General features: G+C 36.8%; 1 protein-coding gene and 1 long non-coding RNA gene across 16 annotated transcripts in view; one reads left to right on the forward strand and one right to left on the reverse strand.

The window, feature by feature from the left end:
• The window catches only part of Ank2 (ankyrin 2), a 636,862-nt gene that overhangs the window by 281,325 nt on the left and 331,419 nt on the right, over positions 1–24,118 (reverse strand). The gene's annotated exons all lie outside the window — the stretch shown is intronic.
• LOC144366866 (uncharacterized) overlaps positions 1–24,118 on the forward strand; it is a 62,942-nt gene that overhangs the window by 23,082 nt on the left and 15,742 nt on the right. The window contains exon 2 of the long non-coding RNA XR_013426009.1: positions 8,017–8,087. This is a non-coding gene — a long non-coding RNA (uncharacterized LOC144366866). The remainder of the gene's footprint in view (positions 1–8,016; positions 8,088–24,118) is intronic.

Here is a 24,118-nt window from a genome sequence, read left to right on the forward strand (position 1 = left end):
ACTTTTACACATTTTTGGATAGCTCCTTTCAACAATAAATCCTAACATCTATAATATGTAATAGCACCTTAGATGATGAATTCCATGTCTATGTTTTTTGAAGCACCTTCATGCTCATTGTCTCATTTCAAACCATTATCTTCTTAACAATGGTAATGCAGGATAAAATTAGGAGACACATTTTACAGATTAAAGAATATAAAGCTTCATTTTCTAACATTCTTCAGTGGTTTGGTCATGATAGAAAATAATTCAATGTATTAAAATTTAAAGACAGGGCTGGGGCTGTAGCTCATTGATAGAGCACTTGCCTCGCAGATGTGAGGTGCTGAGTTCGATCCTCAGCACCACATAAAAATAAATTAATAAAGATATTTTTTAAAAGATGAATAGGCTTTAAAAAAAACTTAACGACAGAAAAGATGAGTGACTGATTCCATAGGTCATCAGACATTTGCAGACTTCCTGTCAAGGGGCAGGGTCCATTTCCCAATCATTGAGTCAGGGCTGGCCATGTCATTTCCTTCCACTGATAGAATGTGGTGAAGTGGCACTGTAGGGTCTCTAGAGCCAGGGTCTTTGAATGTCAGCCTGAGACTGCCAAGTAAGTAAGTCGATGAGGCCCACTGTGAGGATGAAAATTGTTGTTTTAAACCATTAAGTGCTGAGGTGTTTGTTGTGCTGTGGCAATAAGTGGAGCAGAACTATGGATCAGAAAGATCAAGTCCCAGCAGGGATGGAACTCGTGATAGGGAGAAGAGATGAGAGCAGGGACACTGGAGCCAGAAAGGTCTAGATTCCAGTTCAAAGGTCTAGAAATCCAGCTTCTATGAGGTCAGGTTACTCATCAGGAAAACACAGTGCTAATTATTCTCTGTGACAATTGTGGCATTCAAATGAACTGATGTGTAAAGGCCCCTATGTGGATAAATTAGAGTTTCTGCCCAGCTCAGGTCATTTGACTTCTGTTTCACTGTTCTTCCTTTCTCAATAATATATCACAAAAGGATTAATATACCAAACTTTTCAAGCTTGGTTACATAAGACCCTTTAAGCTATCAGACATGTGAAGTCAACTATTGGTCAGGGAGGGCTCCACAAATTCCCACTTTATTTAGGTAACCACTTCCTCTTTAAAAATTGGTATGAATGTAAGGGTGATGCTGATGTTTTGTCCACATGTCTATTCTTTTTTTGTAAAGATTTTTTTTAATATTTATTTATTCTTTTAGCTTTCGGCGGACACAACATCTTTGTTTGTATGTGGTGCTGAGGATCGAACCCGGGCCGCACGCATGCCAGGCGAGCGCGCTACCGCTTGAGCCACATCCCCAGCCCCACATGTCTATTCTAAAACATTAATACCACCTGCCCAGCTGTCCCCTTGACCATCTACATGAACTGTGAAGGTTTCCAACCACTAATAAAAGGCCCTCTAATATAGCCAGAGAAGGACCTGAGAAAACTCCCAGAGATCCAACGACATCTCTAAGGGCGCTGCATGCTCCTCTGCAGAACCCCAAAGCCCCAGCTTCCCATGGCAGTAATTCACCACAGTACCTTTATTTTTAATGAAGAGCATCAAGGGACCACTGGCATTGCAATTTATCAGCCTTAAGCCAATAGAATGACTAACATTCATGAGCTGATTTTGATTTCTTATAGAGAACTTAAGTTGTTCTCCTAGGAATTAGGAAAGCATCTCAATCTTCAAAAAAGGCCAATGAAATCAGTTTGGAAATGAAATCTTTTGAGGCTCACAGATTAAAACAACACATTGGGAAAACTTGTGTTCAGAATCTAGGATTTATTTATAATTCATTTGTAAAATTTCCAATTAGGATGTCAGATAATAAAGTGAATAAATTTTAAATAATAACAGTCATTCAAAATATTGAAAATCTGAAAAGTTATATTACATGAACACAAAAGTGGTCATCAAAATACATAACTATAACTCTAAAGCTTATAGAAAGTCAATAACTGTGAGGAAATTTGGAAAGCCTACTTGTTCTTAAAAAAGTAAATAATTATTAAATAATATTGGCCTAACTTGGAGATTTGGGGTTTTATTCTGAAGACCTAAAAATTAAATTAGCCTAGAAATTCACCACTTATCTCCACTGAGAAAATGGATGAGCCATTTCCTTTCTATAAGATCCATTGTTAATCATTTTCCTTGCTTAAAAGAATGGCAAAAATAAAAAATAAAAATAAAAAAGGCAGAGAAAACCAATAAGTTAAATGCAATGAATCAGAATTTTAAACTTCTACAGAATAAATAACAAAGGAAAAACTATCTGAAATACTTTAATGTTTGAAAGATTTTAAAACTTGAAACCTTTAACAGTTTGATTCTAATTTATTTTCCACACTCACTTCCTCTAACTTTCAAACATGCATCTTTGATTTTTTTTTTAACATCATATTAAACATTTTGCTTAACATATGCTAGGATGTTTCACAACTCCTTGACTTAGTCATGTGCTGCTCTCTCTGTTTGGGATATCCTTTCCTCCTGTTCTTTCCTTCCTGGAAAACCCTCTTCACCCTTCAAGTCCCACTTTAGCATCATTGCCTTGTTGAGGCAGGTAGTTCACTGTGCCCTACACTTTGTTCCTTTCTTTATAAAATCACCAAACCACAATTGGATGTAATTTTTTGCAACACCTACATGTGCTTACTTCAATGCACACTTCTTGAAGTTGAAGGATGTCTTAGTCACCTCTGCATTTCTGTCACTCAACATTATACCTCTGGCCTCATCTCTGACCATTCTCCTCCTTACTCCCTGAACTCTAGACCTGCTAATCTTCTGGTTCCTCATCCAGCAGACCAAGCAAGTTCCCTTCTCAGGCACCATAATCTTGCTGCTCCTCTGACAGGGATGGACTTACTGTGCCCTCTGACCAAATATCGCCCACTCAGAGGAGGCTTCCCTAGTTTAAACAGTTGCCCCCACCCTGCAATCTTTGCTATGCTTTTTTCTTCATAACATTGAATCAATGCATTGCTACCTGACATGATCTACCGGTTGGTTTGTGTTAGCCGTCTAGACTCCTCTAAAATAGAAATGACCTAAATTCTTTCTCAAGTGTCCCAGCCTCTAGAATGAGGCAGCACAAAGTAGACACTTAATCAGCCTTTGATGGGTAAATGAAAGATGGATGTATGGAATAAATTGAATGGCAACTAAATGGAAATGTCTATGAGACTAGAACATAAATATTGTTTTGAAAAAATAAATATCAAACCTCTTCAAATTTTTTGCTTACCTTTATTATATTTATTTTACAAAAAATAAAGTTTTATCATACAAAAAGTGAGAACAAGAACAAAAACGAAGAGTCTTGCAGCTGTAGCTGCCTTTAATCAACTTCTGAAACAGCTATACTTTTAAAGTCAGCAAAGTCTGTTCATGAACTTAGTAAAGCACAATGTTTCTTAAATGTTTTCTGGGGCAATTTAAAAAATTTTTTTATTAGCTACACATGACATTACAATGATCTTGGCAATTCATACATTTGAATCACTGGGGTGTAATTCTGGGGTAATTTTGATATTTATATTAAATATGTTATTGCTGTACAATATTGCGATCAATGACCAATAAATATATAATATTAGCTCAGCTTTGGGGGCATGTAAAAGGAAAATAAATAGTTTGAATAGTTGTTTTTCTTTTAAATAAACAAACTATGATTTTTATAGTTTGCAAATAAACTGACTTAAAGCATGCAGGGACTCAAAGCTATAAAAAGCCATTTCCTAGGTCCTCCATTTTTTCCATCACATCAAATGAATGTTCTGATTAAGATCAGAATCTTAATAACTTGGCAGGAGAGGTCTTCCTTTCTCTAAATCTCTTAGGCTGGTATCAAGGTGTGTGGTGGTGGCTGTTCCCCATTGGGTTCCTTATAGCCAAGCACAGTCCTGCTGGGGCCATTATATAATTGGACATATCAAAGACTTATCTCGTAGACACACCTTCCTAAGGCCATTCTTTGATCTGTCAAATAGTCTTAGTATGCAAATTCACAATGAGTAACCATACTTCACTTCTAGGCAGGCAATAAATAATGCCAAAGAGAATTTTGAAAAAAAGAAAGAAAGAAAGAAAAAAGGACCTGCAGAAATATAAGTGCCAAAGAAATATATGAAGGATGAAGACCTGTGTGAGAAGACTAGTCATATGCAATCACCATGGAAATAAAAACACAAAATCAGTAGGTCACAGTAGGTATGGGGACTAATATCATGAAGAATAGCCAGAAGTAGAACCAGGACAGAGTAAAGAGAAGGGTAAACTTTACAAATCAAGCATTATCTGTAGGTTGCAATGCATAAGGAAGCACAGAATAAGTTCCAGTTAACTATTAATCCAGACATACTACATGCACACTCTAGCACTTATATTTTATTTAGTTTTTTCTCTCCAATGTTTATGATTTTTCCATTAAGTGATTCTTTAAATTCCTTTTTGGAAGCCTAAATGTAAATATTGCATTGTAGTATTATTTCAGAATTTTAAGTCAAATATTAATAATGTAACAACATTTTGTATTTTACATTTTAAAAAGTAGTACATGTTCACTTGAACTCTTACTCATTCTCTCATTCATAGCTTCCATTCTCTCCTCACTTGAGGCTGTATACTCTACTTCTAGGTCCCAGGGGCTCCTATACATCCTTCCTCATGCCTTTATTGACTTTGAAAGGTTCTGCTTACTAGGTCTCTTCTCATACGCTTGTGATCCTCTTGAGGAATAGGACTTTGTCATTTAACTCAGTACCAAACAACTCTTAGCAAGAGGTAGTGAATAAAGAGTAAGAAGTAAACCATACTAAATGGAAGCATATTAAAGATTAGTGGAACAAAACTCTGAGTTTACTTAGAAATACATTATGAAGTCCCTGGGTTCATTTAGAGGTAGATTAAAGTACAGTTTTGATGGTTTGTGCCTTGTGGATTCTAAGAAGAAAAAAAAAAAGCTTAATATCTGTCTACTTTTGGAATTCTACTCTATAAATATTTAAAAACCAATACACAAATTATGACTGCACAAGCAAAAAGAATAAACCAACATTGCTGATCTGTTTCTTTAGACATCTTAGTCATTCATGTATCACCTGCAGCAGTGGTCATTGTTACAGATTGTACAAACTGAAAAATCTGAACTAATGACCCTTACCAGGATCTGGATATATACCATCATTGTGACTAATGAAAAAAAGAATATTATAGGATTTTAGTTCTCACTAATCTGACCTTTACCATCTAAAGGATTTTAAGCTAGTCATTAAAACACTGAGATTCTCATCTTCTTTGTCAAAAGAGGTGGCTAATAATATCTGTTCTATCTTTTCTAAAGGTCACTGAGGGGCTCAAGAGTCGTAAGGACTTAGAAGTACTTTGTAAAATACTGCAAGGCATAGCTATTCTTAAAAACAGACATGTAATTTAGCATCATAGAATGTTTATATTTCATAATAACTATAACAAGATGATGTATTGCATATAAATTTAAAGGAAAATGATTATCTTGTTCAGCAATTTCATTTGAGCAACCACAGAAAAAGGGAGTTTTAGCTCCTCACTTGAGAAGCATCACTAGAGGGAAAAAAGAAAAAAAACAACTGTTTTGAGTTTCAGAAATTTAAGAAAATCTCCTTAATTGTTAACACAAGATTCAACTTAATGATCTATATCTCCTCTACTTCTAAATTTATTCTACTTATGAATTTAATAGTATTTAGTTTCCATTTTTAAAAAGCCTTACTTTCAATACCATTACTGTGCAGAAAATTTTAGTTGCTACTTAAATATAGCAATCACAGTCACTCTCTTCCCATAGTGGAGGTAGATAGCTATCCTCCAAACATCCAAGCTGTCCTTTACAGAGAAGTGCTATTTTTGAAAGTTGTACCTCCCATGAAAGGCCTCATTTTTCTGGTCCTTTTGCATTTGGCTTAACCATACAACAGGTTACAGAATATAAAGTAGAAGAGATGTACACTCCTTTCTGCTGGGCCTATAAAGTCTTCTGTTCTGTCTTCTACATTTTCACTTACTCAGTTAGCCAGCTGGATGTCCACTGGCAGGAAGACTTCAGAAGCTAAATGTTAGAAGAAGCAGAGATCCTATCAAGCCTCAGCCTGAACCTCTAAATAACTATGTGAACCAGACCCTCCAACAATGGTATATCAAAAATACAAGAGCTTCACTCCTCATCCTACCATCATCTCATTAAACTTTATATGAGCAAAATTAAGCATCTTTTTTAAGTCATGACACTTCAGGCTAAAACACCACAGATGCTATTAGACATAACTCAGATCATCTAAATTTTGCATACCAACTCAATATTCATTAGAAAGAGATTCTCAGAAAAAAATAATTCAAATGAATTAATTAAAAATACCAGATACATTTACTTGCAATTGGCTAGTTTTTTTTAATAGGAGATTGAGATTTCATGTTGCTATAAATCAACACATTTACATGTGATTTGAACTACTAGGCCCAAATGATTTTGATTAGTCCAGAAGATGATATTGATTACATAGTGTGAGGAATAAATAGTAATTATCCTTTCCCACTTCTTATGCCCCTTAGTGGATTTGATCTGTTTTTTGTATCAGAAAAAGCAAGAAATTGAGAAACAGATGCAACTCAATTATGCTCTAGAGCTTGGAGGAAATAAAAAATTATGATGACATAGATAGTCCTCTTCATATAAGGCCAAATATATACCAGGTAGTAATTCAGACTGCTTATACCAAGCTACCAGATACATTTGTATATTCATAAATGACTTTCAGACAGATTTTGTAGTTTTAAACAGGAACACTTTCACAAACAAGGCTCAACTTTGTATGGGAATTTTCATGATATTTTCTTCTTGAAAACATAACAATAAACATTATATATGTAAAATATAAAGGGGGAATGGAAATAAATCACAAAACATTCTGCCTGTGATATTCACAAGATTATAAGTATTTGGTCAGAATATTTGAATCATGCTTTCACTTCTCACATAATATTCTCACCTAAAGTTATTATCTACAGCAGAGAGATTTTATCATGATTAGCTATGTTAAGCTAATTATTGAATAAATTAAAATGTATAGCTGTCACTAAATCTGAAATAAATGATTCTATAGAATTAAGAAGTAATACATTTTATACCAAATGAAGCTGAATTATTGTACATATTTATTGCACATGTATTTATTATATGCAAAATACTTATTAAGCATATAGAATGGGATGCCTCTGCACTAATTTTGGGGAAAAAAAGTGGTTTAAGTAAAGCTAACTAAAATGAAGGTATAAGTTGCTTTATAAGGAACAAGATGGAAAAGTGTAGAATATAATGGTTGAGTTTACTTAATTTTAAGTAGAAAAATGTCCCTAAAGAAATAATACGCAAGCTAAGTCTTGACAAATGTGTTGTCAGCTTTGCTTATTAATAATGAGTACTTTACATCATCATTAAGAGCACCCATCGCTTAAAACATAAAACTACTTGAAGCCTAAATCAATGACAAATACATATTTTCCACATGTGATATAGTAATTATTTCAAAGGAAGTTGATTCCTGTCTGATATGGTTTGAATGTATACACTAATGTATTGGATCAAGATAGTCAAATCAGTGATTAATTTATTTAATCACCAGTGCAATAGTGTTAAGAGGTAGGGCCTGTGGAAGGTGATTACGTCGTTTACAGATAAATCTTACTGATGTGGGAATGGATTAGTTATTGCAAGAGTGGGCTTATAGAAGGGAATTTGGGTTCCTTTTACCAGCTAGTCTTCTTTTTTTTTTTTTTTTTTTAAATATTTATTTTTTAGTTCTCGGCGGACACAACATCTTTGTTTGTATGTGGTGCTGAGGATCGAACCTGGGCAGCACACATGCCAGGCGAGCGCGCTACCGCTTGAGCCACATCCCCAGCCCCAGCTAGTCTTCTTGTTCTCACCCACTTTCCCTTTGGTCTTCCATCAGGATATGCTGCAGCAAGAAGGCCCTTACCAGATGTGCACCCCTCCAACCAGGACTTCCTAATGTCCAGAAATGTAAGAAACCTTTTTTTTTCTTTGTAAATTACCAGTCTATAGTATGGGTTCTGTTATAGTAACCCAACCCAGACTAGGACCCTATCCATGGGTTATATCATCTAAACACTTTGATTCCCAAGCAGAACAAACTGAGATTCTGCTAAGGATAGTTGTCATGACAGCAAAAATTTCCCTAAGAATTGTAAATGATAATGAATTTTTCACAGTCAAAAATGAATCTTTCTATTATATATGCAGCTTCTCATACCTATATTGCTATAGAGTCCCAAATTTCATACTGCTAGGATCAAGATAGTTGAATTAGTGATTAATTCATATAAACAGAAATCAGCCTTATTACTTGAAAGAAAATGCCCAGTCACTCTATCCAGGCCTCAAAGGCCATTAGGCTGGAATGGAATCATGCTCTCGAATAACTAAAGATCATTTAGAGGGGTACTTCCTTTCCAAATTAAAGGTCATTAATGTGCATAGGAGCCTCCCTATGCAGTTAATGCTGAGTTTTAAGATGCAAGGAGGTATTTGTAGACAGAAGTAGTCAAATATTAATAACAGGATTAAATAAAGAGGAGATAGTCTGAGTTAGTGAAAACTATTATAGTTTTCTAAGGAAATTCAAATTCTACAAAATATACAAAATGATAAATTTCTGAAGGATGATAAGAATCATACATATTCTCTAAGTAAAATCTTTGAAGAGCTTGAAAATAGTTTGTATTATTTTATAGAATTGCATTCCCTCCCAAGTTTGTTTGTACTCTCAACACATTTCTGACTATTGGATTAACGTGGAGGTTTCTCCACTATCCCTAAAGGGCTTTCCTGTGTCTTTTTCCTCTCCCTCCCCATCTCTACTGTGTCCTCTCCAAAGCATTCCTGGTTTCAACCTTCCTTCACACTCCCCTTGCCTTTCTGTCCTGGGGAGCCTGATTCCAAACCCAATTCTACAGAGACAAAGAAAAGTATAAGAAACAAACTTGATGGGTTAACTCCTCAAGGAACTGACAGGTAGCAAAATGCAGATTTAGGAAACCTAGTAAGGAGGCCAAGCAGAGGTGAATGTAACAGTAGAAGAATTTTACCTTTTGCTGAAAGGTAAAATAGCCATGTAGTATGTGCAGTGTATGTTCCAGGTTTACCTTCATGACAGGAAACTGATCTTCTTGCAAAAGTTAGTCAATTACAACTTACAGTTGCATAAAAAGTGGACATGGCTCAATTTAGAAAATGAATGGTATTAGAATTTAAAGCTCATAGATAATAAAGTCTATATCCATCACACTGAACATATTCGTGAAGCTATGTAACCAGGAGGTCGACCAGACTATGCACTGGATAAGGAAAGCTGTTTTCCCACCAATCAATTGAAAAGCCTCCCCAGAGCTTTTCTATACTATTATTCCTGATTTTTTAAAGTCTTCTAGTAATAAATCATCATCATCATCATCATAACAACAACAACACTAGAAAATACTACCATTAGAGGTTGACTGTGAAACAAGTTGAAACTATCACAAGTTGAAATTCTATCACAATTCCACTTCAATTAATCACACACAAGGACAAAAGGACTGTTTTGCTATACAAGTTCATCCTGGAACCAACTAACGTGGCACATCAATTGGTCTCTAAATTTACATCAAAGGGTCACAGCCTGGTTAGTTAGAATTGCATCCACCAGAATCAAGACACTAAGAATGTCAGGGTGGCAACTGGCTCTCCTCATTTAAATTAATAAACTCTTTATGTTTTCATCTTTGATTAGGTTTGATTACTTTTGTTTTATTGGATTTGGAGGGGAAAATACTAATAAGAGGAATAAGAGGAGGACCCAGATACAAGTGAAATGTTTATTTCTCCTGACCAGATTTCTTGCAATAATGACACAAGGATATAGGTAAATAAGAAGGAAAGCTGCAAAAGTAATAGAAAAACAAGCATTAAAAGTACAACCGGGCACAGTGGTGTATGCCTGTAATCCCAATGGCTTGGGAGTCTGAGGCAGGAGGATTGCAAGTCCAAGGCCAGCCTCAGTAACTTAGTGAGAATTTGTCTCAAAAAAAAAAAAAAATGGGGAGGGGTTGGCTAGGGATGTCAGCAATAGAAGTCCCTGGGTTCAATCTCAGCACTGAAAAGAAGAAGAAAAGAATGAAAATAATAAGTGCAATTGAATGCTGTTGAAATTAAAACTCCAAGGAATAACTGGAAAGCAATTCTACCTGAGAGAGTAGCTATAGCAATAGCCTCTAAGTACATGTGCAGAAGTAAGGAAGCAAAAAGCATTGAAAATTGCTTATAATTCAAGTACTTTAGCTCTTGAATTGAATTTGAAAAGGGACCTGGGACAAAAATCAAGCAACAATTGTATTCAGGAAATAATTGAGGTTGGCAGTATATCTGCAATGGAAGTGCATAGAGATTTACTAGAGTCCAAAGAGAGCTGTGCTGAAAAGATACAAACTTGACTCTCTCACCTCTACCTGTGCTTTGGACCAGGAAATGTGGAGGAATGTTGACCAAAAGGTAGCAGGTTGGACCCTTGAGTTCTTGTGCAGTGTCAACATGTTTGCTGTGAGAATCTGAAAAGCAAGTCAAATTCTCCAGATTCTAATTACCAGTTCCCTTCCTCTTTCTTTTAAACACGTGGGTTACATTACAGACTATAATTTTTCATCTTTGGACAATCCCATAAAATCCTGTAGTTTGGAAAGTAGAAATCTCATTTGTACATAAAACATGAATTTTCAAAGAACTCAACTGGTCTGCATTATTTTTGTGTGAATGACTAACCCTCAAATATTCTATCACAATAGTTTCTGATAAGTGGTTAATTTTTCCTGTTTTTTTTTCAATTTTGTTCAGAAAATTTTATGGATAAATAGCAAAATGTGTGAGCTGCAGAGCAGCTTTGCAGTCAGCTTACTTAGAAAATTTCAAATTTTTAAATCATGTGCTCAAGTTCATATACAAAAGCCTAGCCTCAGTCTCCTGGTCTTTAAAACAATAATAATAGCATGTCATAGGACCAATGAGAGGAACCAAAGGGTTAAAGTATATAGACTATGTAACATAATGCCTGCCAGATTGGAGCTGTTTGGTGAATTGCAACTTGTACGTTTTTGTGATTTTTTTGCTCTTCTAGGTTGTAAGTATACAGAAAGCACTGAGAGATGCTTTCTTGTGTGTCACCAAGGCACCCAGCCTAGAAATCCTGCACTCATCTTTACATCCAACCCATACTGGGTGATTTCACCTCCAAAGTATTTCTTCAATTTTTCCTCCCATCCCTCATTACCAATTCCCTGGTTGAAGAAATCCTCATCTATCATCTGAATTATTACAGCTTCTTCACTTGTCTCCCAGCCTACAGGCCACATACCTGCCAAAGGGACTTTCCTGCATTACAATTGTTACCATTATGTCCTCTCTGGATCAAAATTCTACTACTTACAGCATAATGGAGTATGCTGTAAAAACATGAGGACTACCCACATTTTTTAGTTCACCAGTCTGCAAGATGGAAAAACATCATAAAAATGATCTCATGAAGGAAACCAGGGAATGTTTTATCAGTAAAGTAGAAAGAGAATCAGAGCAGTGCACTACCTACTGTAAAAATGCATCAATGACACCTTTCCTATTTCACAAAAGAATAGTGATCCATAAATTTAGCAATAAAATAGCTTAAGAAAACATGGCAGGAACCAGTGTTAACTCCACCTCATGTACAACCACAAGAATGGAAGTTATACTCCATGTATGTATAGTATGTCAAGATGCATTCTACTCTCATTAATTAAAAAGAAAAATAAATTTTTTTAAGAAAAGGAAAATGATAAGCTTACACCTAGATTTGTGTGTGTGTGTGTGTGTGTGTGTGTGTGTGTGTGTGTGTGGTACTGGGGACTGAATTCAAGGCCTCATAGATGCTAGGCAAAAACTCTACTGCTCAGACATCCCCAGTTCTTTTTAAATTTTTTTTTATTTTGAGACAGAATCTTGCTAATTTGCCCAGGCTGGCTTCAAACTTGGATCCTCCTGCCTCAGCTTCCTGAGTAGCTGGAATGACAGGCGTGTGCCATCTCGCCTGGCCACCTGGATATTTTTATAGGTGACAAGAGAAAGATAGTCTATCTTCCACAAAATGAATAGACTTTTTGAAGGCAAGGAAATAAGTACTAATAACTGTGAGAGTTAAGCTTCATTTTTGAAAAACCAAAATCTGTGTCACGGTCTATTCATCTGACAGATTTTAACCCCAAATCACTTGTAATTTCCTACTTATTTTGCTGTTATCTCCCCAGCTACTCTGCTCCTATTGACTGGCAGCACCCAATATGCTGGTAGAATAATGTCATAAACAATTCTCAGCAACGCTGCCTTCTGGAAGTGCTGCTCCTGCCAATGACATCACAGCTTGTTAGCTCAATATGTCACTGGCATATGGGTTCACTTTAAGTGGTGATAATAAATAGTAACGGGCCTTCCAGTTATAGTCCATTTTGAGATCACAATACAAAGTGGCATGAAGTTCAAGGCAAGTTGTAGCCAGGCAAGGAAACCTCTGCTATTTTTTGTCTCTCTAGCATCATGATGCACTTGAAAAGGAAAAATCACATGAAAAATGTGAATATGATCATCTAACAATTAATATTTCAAACTTGTTTACTCGCCATGTTCTTACATACTTTAGAGAAGATAAACAGAGAAAGCCATTAGGATTCCTATTTTAAAGATAACCTGACGTCCAATTGAGTTTCCCAAAGGCATCACCAAGAATGAGGGTTTGTCTTCACATTTTAGGTATTTAGCACGGGAGCAGAAGCAGAAGCACAGGAGCAGAAGCAGATAGGACCATCCAGGATGGTATCTTCCTTTACTGCAGGCTTATTCAAGATAAGGGAGCAGGCCTGCTCTGGCAAAGACTAGACTACTGTTCTGTGCAATAGCATGGGTGGCCAGCTGCTGGCTTTGACTCAGTTGCTAGTTGTAAAAAGTGAACAACATTTTCACAGAAGCAAAACCGAATGCAGGCTTCCTTGGGGACAGCTTGAGCTCAATGAATAGCTCCATTAGTTTCAGGTGGCAGATATGCAGAGGGTGCAGGCAGAACTCACAAAGGCACTGTTGCTTTCTGCCTTTACTAATTGGATCTCGGATTTTTCAGTGATTACTGGTTGATAGGACTGGGCAGATGGCCCTTAAAATTGAATGGGACAGTTTTAAGGGACATTAAAGGTTCATTTTGTCCAACCACCTGTTCTTAAGCAAGACCACCCTTAAAACAACACAGATTTTTAAAGTTATGCTCCTTTAAAATTTTTACCTCCTGGAGCTGGGGTTATAACACAGTGGTAGATGCTTGCCTCGCACATGTGAGGCACTGGGTTTGATCCTCAGCACCCCATAAAAATAAATAAAGTAAAGGTATTGTGCCCATTTACAACTAAAAAAAAATTTTTAAATGTTTTTACCTGCTTATAAAAGTAACATAAGTTCACTGAAAAGATTTTGAACTATCCAGAAAATTATGAGCAAATTAAAATCACTTACAATTCAAGAATTCAGGTATGACCTGAACTCAAGTAATTTGTTTTGTTTTCTATCCAACTTTTAATATTTTTATTAATGTTTTAATCATTGTCAAAATTTTCTAATATTCTATTTTTTAACATAACATGGTGAAAATATTTCTGTGTACAATATTTTTTAAATATTAATTTAGCAGCAGTCAGTTAATTTAACTGGCTATTGATATGTCAAAATACATTTACTATGTTCCATCAGTTTAAGAGTTAGGTTCATTTTAATATCAATAAATAATGCAATAGTATCATGTATCTACATAAGTCACTGTTCATGTTTCTGATTTTTTAAGACAAATGGACAGGGAATACTGGGTAAGGGAGTACTAAGATTTAATGACTTTAATACAATATAAATTGTTTTCAAGAAAGCACAAAGTGTGAGGGGCATACTTTATTCTCACTAATTTTGAATATCATTTTATATTATGTTTAACTTTGATAATCCAAAAATACTAAATACTTCAGAGATATTGTTTCCTTCTTCCTTTCTTCTTTTTTTCCCTCCTTTCTTTCTTTAATGATAAGTAGCCGAGGAAAAAACTCCCAGTACCCATAAAGTCCGATAATAATTATAGGTAATTTTTTATAAAAACTTCATAATTAGCTAGTGAATTTATTCTACAAAAATGTAACATGATCAATCAAATCTAATATATTTCATATGTCAACATATGAAATGTAAAATGTAAAATATATAGTGAAGAAAACTATTTCTGATATCGCCTTCATAAAGCTTGCCTAATTAGATGGATAGATCAAGTTAAACAATAAGCTGATCATAGGGTTTTAGATATTAATGATACTACAAGGAAGTTATAAATTCCTAAAAGAATGTTAAATGAAAACTCCCAGGATGTTTGTTTCAATGAAGATTCCTAGGCTTTACCTCAAGTTTTTGAATTAGAATCTTTGTGGGGTCTGGAATATTATTTATGAATGACATCCATAGTTATTCTACTATTACACTACAATTTGAGAAAGGCAGATTACTTTTCAATTAGGTATTTTAGCTTTTTTAATATTTATTTTTTTTAGATGTAGTTGGATACAATACCTTTATTTATTTATTATTTTTATGTGGTGCTGGTATCCAACCCAGGGCCTTGCACATGCTAGGCAAGCGCTCTACCACTGAGCAACAACCCCAGCCTTGGTATTTTAGCTTTTGTTGCAAATATCACCTAAGGATGTTTAATCATACAACCAAATATGATATCATTTGAGAAAAGGAATGTTTTAATAGTTATTTGCTAACAAACTGCCTTTTTAGTCAGGCATGGTAATGCACAACTGTAATTTCAGTAACTTGGGAGGCTGAGGCAGGAGCATAGTAAGTTCAAGGCCAGCCTCAGCAATTTAGTGAGATCCTCAGCAACTTAGCAAGACCTTGTCTCAAAACAAAAAAAATTAAAAAGAACTGGGGATTAGCCCAATGTAAAGTGCCCCTGATTTCAACTCACAATACCCAAAATCCAAAACACAGCAAAAGAAAAAATGCTAGAAATCTACACAATATACTGCCGTTTAGCAAAACTTTTCTGTATCATATTTTGCTATTTGTATAATTCACTCGAAGAGGTGAATAATGCCTAAACACCCAAGCTCAGATGTTTTCCCATGTGCCTCATGTTTCCTATGGCATCCACTAAGTTTCCCAGGTCTATGTCTTTTTTCCCATCTGCCACATGTCTCCAAAACCTGTGTGCAGCAGGATGGCAGAGATATAGAATGGATTTTCAGAGGTGATGCTGAGGACATTCATGAGAGGCACAGGATATATTATCAAGGTCTAAAGTGAAAAGATGCTACCTTTTGGACATGGGGATTAGAACCAGATAGTAATGCTACCTAGCCAAAGTCACAAGAATTTACGTGTACTAATCACACACAAGTAAAATATTATACAGGGATATATAAATATATAAATAATATTATACAGGGATATATGACAGATATGAAGATATTTGATTTTAAAAGAACAGAGTAGAAATTTAATTTACTGAAATAGGTGAGCTTTCTTGCATCCCTCAAATGATTGTAGCTCACAATGGAACAACAATTTGGATAATAAAATAGTGCTTCCTGGGAAGCACTACTTTGGTGCTTATTAGAAAACTGTGTTAAAATATAGATTCTGACTCCTAGGTGGGGGCAAGATTCTGCACTAGTGGCATTAGATGATACCTATGCTTCTGATCTGAGAACCACACACTCTGAATAACAAGGTACATTATTCAAACTATGTCTCCTCTATTATATTTGATGTTGGTATTTAAGAAGTCATATTTGGAGCTTGAGAAAAAAATTGTGGAGATATCACATTCCTTCATGAGTGTATTTTAAGACCTAGCTGAAATTACAAATCCATAACAATGCTTTAATAATGGGAATCAACCACTCGTCCTTTTCTCAAAAATAATTAGTTACCTAGTGTTCACATAGCTGACCCCATTTTTTCCCCATCCTGGCCATTGATCATCTTCCTAAGTGCCTATCTCTGCCAATTAAAACTTTACACATTTTGGACAAAGGGTGTAGCTCAGTGGTAGAGTACTTATCTAGCACGCATGAAGCCCAGGTTCAATCCCCAGCAATGCAAAAAGAAAAAGAAAAAAAAGTATGCACATTTTTCCCAAGCATAGTGGCACACACCTGTATGTAATTCTAGCAACTGAAGAGGCTAAGTCAGGCAGGTCACAAATTGGAGGCTGGCCTGAGTAACTTAGTGAGACACTGTCTCAAAATAAAATTGAAAAGGTCTGGGGCTGTAGCTCAGTGGTAGTGTGCTTGTCTAATATGCTTGAGGTCCTAGCACAGGAAAAAAAAAAAGTTTACATGTTTAAAATCTGTTGAAATATAATTTCCTTCATAGAGTTGTTCCTAGCAGCCTAGATGAAAGGTACTTTTCATCCTTTTAAGGCCTCTTATTTTTTAAATAAATGATTAAAACACAGTATCCTTCGTATATCTGCAGGGACCTGGGACCTGGCCCTTTAAGAACTTTTCACTTCCTTTTATATGGGTTGTTCATTCTCAAATCTAATTGTACATATGCATATGAGAAGACATGAAAAAACACTGGGGCCACAGGACCCACTCCAAACCAATTAAATCACAATTTCTGGGTGGTCAGAAAGTTGTTTGAAGTTCCCCTGGTGATGCTAATGTGCAGTCACAGTTAAGAATTACCGTCTTAGATGGTACACTCCCTCAGGACTTGTAGTAGGTCTCATAATGGTACTCAACTCCATTAAATCATTTACTGAGGGTCTTGAACACAGTAGGTTGTTACTAAATTCACACTAAATTGAACATTATAGTTTTCCATATTTGTACTCTGGGAAGAAAAGCAAAGCACATCAATCCAAATCTTCTATTCTTCACAACACATTCTGTAATGCCATATTGTCAATAACGTGCCAAGTCCTTTGTGTAAAAAAAAAACTTTGAAACTGCTGATAATTTCCTCTGCCATCCAATGTTCTCTCTGTAGATGAGGATTTTCCATAAGACTGGGTCCAATTTACTTTTCCTTTTTTACAGAAAAGCACTTTTCTCCTCTCTAGTTGCATAGATATTACAAATCATTAATGGAATTTTCAGCAGCAAACATACTGGAAATAATCGGCTGGCATCCAAGGTAGGGCATACTTTTTGCTGCTGTCAAACAAAATTAATCACAGGCTTCCAGCATGCTGCGTACAGGCAGTCTGGGCACCATTGGAAGAGGTGTTTCCGTGGCATGACAGCCCTTGGTGATCAGCAGGAGAGCCAGGCTGTTTTCAGAAAGCACATCTATGGGTTGCTTCTTTCTCTTCTTTTCTTTCTCCTTTTCAATTTCTAGGGGAGAATCTCCTGGCAATGCACCCAGGAGATATTCTTGCCATGGAAACAAGAGAGTGGGGTGTTTTAAAACCTGACTGTAGAAAAAACACCATTCTCCTTGCTTTGTTCTGCCTCTGACCTGTAATCTTCTGCAGAGGACTTGAGGGGAACATTTTCATAATTAAGGCTGACGTCTGAGTCTCACCTGAACCACATAAAATATCCAGGTAACTGGCTGCACTATCCAGCTATACCTCTTCAGAATTGTTTAGTAGAGATATAAAGTGTAGATGTTCAATCAATAATAAGCAGTCCTTTACTTGTGAAAAATAAAATAACTAACATTTATGTGCCAAGCATTGAGCAAAACTCCAAGAATCAAAAGACACAGTGCTAGTGACACAGTTGAGAAAATAGGCAGTTCTACCAGCAACACAATATAATTGTCATAAATTCCATAATGGAGACAGTTTGAGTAGGGACACTCCTATGTCTATTAATTACAGCACCCAAAAAGCCATCAAAGCATACTCTGGGTGCTGAAAAGGCAAGACAGGAAAAAAAAAATTGTGAAGTAACTATTTTAAGAACAAGAACTAGTAGTACCAGATAGGTCACCCTGGTAATTTCTTCCACTTAGATTTTGGACAAGCATTGCAGAGACATTGCTATTGGCATAAAAATCCCACGACCTTCCCACACAACTCAACTGAAGTGCTGACACCATGACCCCAAATATTAATCCTAAGAAAATAGTCTCAGACCCTTTCCAACTTTGAGAATATCTCATGCTGGCTTTATCTGATCATCACACAGTACAACCTGGCAAGAAGATAGTAAACAGGCACCCAAACTTGCTATTGTTCAAAAAAGAGTTTTCCCCCCAAGAATTCCCAACTGTGGATGCGGCTGAAGTTTGCCTATTTCTCTGTGGTAAAGTTTCTCACCACATGGCAGCCAGAAAGCAGAGAAAGAGGAAGGGACCAGAGACAAAATATACCCTTTAAGGGCACACCTAGTGATCTTCTTGCTCCAATGAGGCCCTATCTACCTCCCGATGTTTTCAACATCTTTCAAGAGTCATCTAAGCCATCGATCCATTAATGGATTAATCCATTGATGAGGTCAGAGCCCTCATGATCCAATCACCTCCCAACTCCCTACCTCTGAGTACTGTTGCATTGGGGACTAAGTTTCCAACACATGGGTTTTGAGGGGTCATTGCAGATCCAAACTGTAACAGCATGTTATGTGACTTCTTATGTCTGAGACTGATTCATTCAGTCCTTCCTGAGAGGCCCCGTAAAGGGGATCTAGTTTGAACATGGAAAGATGGTTACAAAAGCCATGTTTTATGGGCTCTTTCCCATTCCAGGTCACCTTCAGGTAGTCATGGAGCTGGGGCTCCATTCTTCTTATGTATCAATAAGTAATGCCAAAGTGCTAGGGAGAAATATACAGACCTGGGCAGGATTTTAAATGCCAACTCAAGGTTCTTGCCCTTCTGTCTGCTCTCTCCAGCCCTACAGTGCTGATTTTATTCCAAATGGAGAAAGAGCAATGCTTACCACTATCTACGCTTGGCCCAGATTATACAAATACTATGCAACTAAAAGGAGGCACAGGATTCTGCCAGAGTTGAAGACCGTGAATAGGGAAGAACAAGCATGTTAGCCAATCAAAGAGGAAGCTTAAGGAAAAGTGGATTTGAGTCTAGGAAGAGAAACAAGATAGGCCTGCAAATCCTGCCTCATGTCCTGATCCAAGGAGGAAACCCCTACTGTGCATTTCTTTTTTTAAAAAAATTTATTTATATATAACAGTGGAATGCATTACAATTCTTATTACATATATAGAACACAATTTTTCATATCGTTGGTTGTTTACATAGTATATTCATACCAATTTTTGTCTTCATACATGTTCTTTGGGTAATAATGATCATCACATTCAACCACCATTAATTACCCCTACTGTGCATTTCTATAGCATTCTCTATTCATACTATAACCTTCACAGTGGTGCATTCAAAATGAAACTCTTCAGTCAGCCAACTGGGATTTGAAACAATGCTGTTATATCTGCCAATCTCACCCCTATCCTGACTGAAAAGGCATCAGGCCTAAGCTTCTGTCATTTCCTATGCATTTAAGTTTTATTTCTAAGTCAATGTGAGGCAATTAAGTTGTGTACAGAATATATTAGAAGCACTCATTATTTTAGGACTTTGGGATGGTTGTTATCTCAATTTAAAATGAACCCAGTCATATTCTTAGAGCTTTATCCTGTTTCTTCATTCTTAAAAAAAAAAAATCTAACTAGACATTCTTGGCTCATATGTTCTGTGGGGTGTGATAGTCTCCTTTATTTATCACCATTACTATCAACAAAATTCAATGCTATGATGGGTCCTAAGAATTTACAAAGCAACTCAATATAAGCATGTCAAATGTCTCAGGGGCTTATTGCTTTGGGCAGAAAAGACCAAGGCAGACTGGGAAGTAAGTGATGTATACCATAAATTAATTGATAAGTTAATTCAAAAGGGAAGACACCCAGAAGAATGGAGTTGCTGGATCTGTGTTGGAAGACAATGCAATATAGTCTGATCAGCAGGAATGGCTACTATCCAGCAGAACAGTGTTCCATTGGCTGGTTTCAAAACTGTACTGATAAGGCCTGCGGGACAAACTAATAGTCTATCTTCCAAACATATTTCTCTCCTGATTGGCACAAATCAGGAAATAAAAGTAAGTACATTTTTGTTTGGATTAAAACTCAGACTCACTATGTTCAATCAAAATTAGAAGAAAAACTTCAAAGATGGGACAATACATTTATACTGTAAATGATGCCAAGTAACCATGCACTTGGAGAATCACCACTATCTTTCTGATGAGGACCCAGTTTCATGAACTTTAATGATGGAGATATTCTGTTTTCCACATTTTTATTGCTGGATTATAGTTGTGTGTAATGATGGAATTTGTTGTTACATACTCATTCATATACACAATATACAATATACCAATATAATTCGGCCAATATCACTCTCCAGCACTTCCTCCTCCCTCCCACCCTCCTACCCCTTGGGCTCTTTTCTTTACTGATCTCCCCTTGATTTTCATGAGATTCACTTTTCCCTTTCTTTTCCCTTTTCCTCTCATATGACCCTTAACCTTCCATATTTGACTTATTTCACTTAACATGATGGTATCTAGTTGATTAAGAGATTTTTTTTAAAAAGATGAAGCAATAATGTTGGCATTCTAGGAACAGATTGCAGCAAAATATAAAAGAATAATGATCAGCTTTGTCTAGAAAGACAAGAAAACATACCAAGGAACACAAGAAACAAGTAAAAGCAGCTACCTTCCCCATTTACATTTGGGGAATAGAAGATGTTGTCTCTGAGCAGAAAGGCATGGAAGAGGGTTAATGTGCCAATTCCCTGCAGTGTCCACCCTGGATCAGGAACAAGAGAGACAAATGGTGTACAGACTGAAATGTGGACCGACCCTCTACACATGGGTGAAATGACAGGTTGAACAGAACATCCCACAGGGCTTGGGGTGGATGGGCTAGATTTTTCTGATCAAGTGTTAACACAGGGGAGATGATAGCAATTTACAAAATGAGATAAAGCTATGCCTGGAAAATAAGATGAAAGAAGGAGATTCCTGAGACAAACACAGAGAAGAGAAACATTCAGCCACAGGGCTATATGTTAAATAGAGTCATGCTGTCCTTGGGGTAGGCCAGAGAGGAGTGGGGCTGAACTGTGGCCCTTAGGATGCTCAGGATCAGAAAGAACAATGAGGCACATGTGCTCCAAGGTTGAAAAGAAACAGGATCCTTTCGTGGAAAGTTGAGTATACATGATGCAATGTAGACACAGGCCTATTTAGTTTCATTTTTGTAGCAAAATACTCAGGTTAAGACAGGAAGCTAAGTCAAAAGCACCTGCACATTCTAGGCAAGTGCTCCACCACTGAGCTGCACTCCTGCCTCAGATGTAGTCTTTAGCTTTTAAGAGACTGCCTGCAATTTGTAACCCTTAGGAGCTCACACTGATCTTCCATGATGGCATTATTCCTCTTTCCCCAAAGCACACTTCCTTCTCTCCTGCCCTGCATGGGAAGTGTCGCCGTGGCTACATGTCGACTGCAGCCCACACTAGAGACCTGGAAGACAGCCTGCTCTAATTTGGCCGACTTGATGGTTCATGCCAATAAATTTTTAAATTCTGCTCTCCAGGTGGCAAGGCTGTCCTATAACAAACTGCCAGCTAATTAGGGCATAAATGTTCTTTTCTTCGCTCCTGCCTGACCTTGCTTGTTTTCTCCTCACGGCTTCCCCGCCCCAGCAGTCGCCTTTCACTCCTTGTTTTACAGTCTCTTCTGTGATCTGCTTACATCACTTATTACTTCCAGAACTTTTACCCCCTTTCCAGCTCTCTGCATCTGTTCAGTCTGACATCTCTGACTTGGCTTTGTTACTTTTTATGTTTCCCTAATCCTAAAGTGGAAGTTTGTTATCTTTATTGTCCACAACTTTTTTATTCTCAACCATGTCACTATTATCTCTGTAATACATAACATCATATAAGTCATTTCTGATTATTTTCTTTGCCTTGATGTGATATCCAACTCTGTATCTGTAATCTGAAAATATATATTTAAGTGCAACACTTCACAGTTTGCTAATTAGTTACTGAAATGGTTGTTAGGTCGGTGGCAGCGACTTGGTGGCAATGGTGATCTATATTTTTGTTTGTTTTTCTTCTTACATTAAGAAGTTGAGAATTTCCAGAATTCTTCTATGGGATGTGAATTTGTGTAACATTCACAATACATTCAATAGTAGAAGAAAACAAGGGTAACAAACAAGAAAAGATCCTCCAGGTACTTTCAGTGTGCAAACTAGTTAAAAATAACCAAGGAAATATTCTTGTCGTAAATTGAGTTATCTCTTATAAGCAAAACATCTGGTATAGACATAATTATTTACCTTGATTTTTGTGTATCTTTCATTATGTAGGAGAAATTCACAAAAAAGGGCAAGAGAAGTTTAAAGATATTTATCTTGTAATTAGGCATTAATGATCTGTTGCAAAACTGTGGCTATCGACCTCACAACTTTCCAACACTCAGGGGAAGAGATGGAAAGTTTTAGTTTTCCTTGAGAATAGTTGCTCAAATGATTCCAGAATCTAGATAGATGTAGGAATGGAACACTGGCATTACTGACTGACTCCAGAGTCACAATGATTGTGTGACCAAGAGAGAGCGGACAGCAGGCTTGGTCCACGAGCAGAGAGAAACATGGCTGCTTAATTTCACCTTGGCCATGCAATCTGGAGGAACAGATAACCTTAGACTCATGCTTGGGGCCACAAGCATGGGTTGCAGCCTAAGGGGACTTGTTAGAATCTATGCCTGGTATTAATGTGTGGGGAAATCAGGTCTGGGAACAAAAAACAAGAAGAAGAAAAAAAAAAAACTCATATCTCTTTCCTAGTTCTCCTTAAGAGTTCTGTCTTCATTGTCTCCATCTTGAGTATCTTTTCTTAACTTTTCCTGTAACTCTAAATGTCATTCCAAAACTCCACCTCCACCTGTAGGAGATTCATTATTTCCCATGATTTCGACCACACCTTGCTTGTGATTCCTAAAACTATATTCATCCTGAATATAGTTCATTCATATTTTCTCCAAGTATCAAAATTCAAATGTTTGCCAGACTTTGGGGAAACCTCAAGGCTGACATGTGAACATCTGAATCCAGTTATCTTACCCTCTGTATCTGCTCCTACTTTACTATTAGCTCTGTCATTTGCTTGTACCACCAGCGACTAAATCACCAGGGCTGGACACCAAGGAATTATGTTTGAGTCATGCCTCTCCTTGACTCCATTTCATTTCCATGTCCACTCAGAGGCTTAATCAGACAAACTCCCCTTTATCTGTCTCCTCCTTTGCACCAACTGCTATATCTTCGTGCATTCCTGTTTCATGTGTCCCCCGCACTATAGCTCCCTGAATAAAATCAGCTCCACATTTTCCCATTCTCCAGTCTCCAAAGTGACAGAAAACATAAATCTGGCCACATCACTCCATTTCTTAAAGGTTCTCAAAGTCCCCTCTTTGACTATCCAACATAAAATCCAAGCTCATTAACATCTGACTCCTGCCTATGTCTTCAGACTTATTTCCCATATGTCCTGCTTACTTTTCACTTCATAATCCATTAACAGAAATTTTACATAGCTCTCACTATTACTAAACACTAAGTATGTCACACATATTAACTTACGTATTTCTCACAGAAACCTTATTGTACAGGTTCTAAAATTTTTTTCATTTTTAATAGGTGAGGAAATCAAGGCACAGAGAAGCTCAGTGACTTGTCCAAAGCTATATACCTGGCACTCGACAGAGCAGGTGGTCCAGCTGTGCTGTCCATGCTCCCCCAGGATATCTTTCTTCCCTGAGAGTGGCTGGTTTTCACTTTCCCTTGACACAGCTCATTCTCATCCTTCCATCAGAAATGTTTCAGTTTGCACATCCATGTGTGGCTCACACCAACTTATTCCTTAAAGCTCAATATGCTCCA

The sequence above is a fragment of the Ictidomys tridecemlineatus genome, chromosome 9 (genome assembly GCF_052094955.1).
Source record: "Ictidomys tridecemlineatus isolate mIctTri1 chromosome 9, mIctTri1.hap1, whole genome shotgun sequence".
In the NCBI taxonomy this organism is placed as follows: domain Eukaryota; kingdom Metazoa; phylum Chordata; class Mammalia; order Rodentia; family Sciuridae; genus Ictidomys; species Ictidomys tridecemlineatus.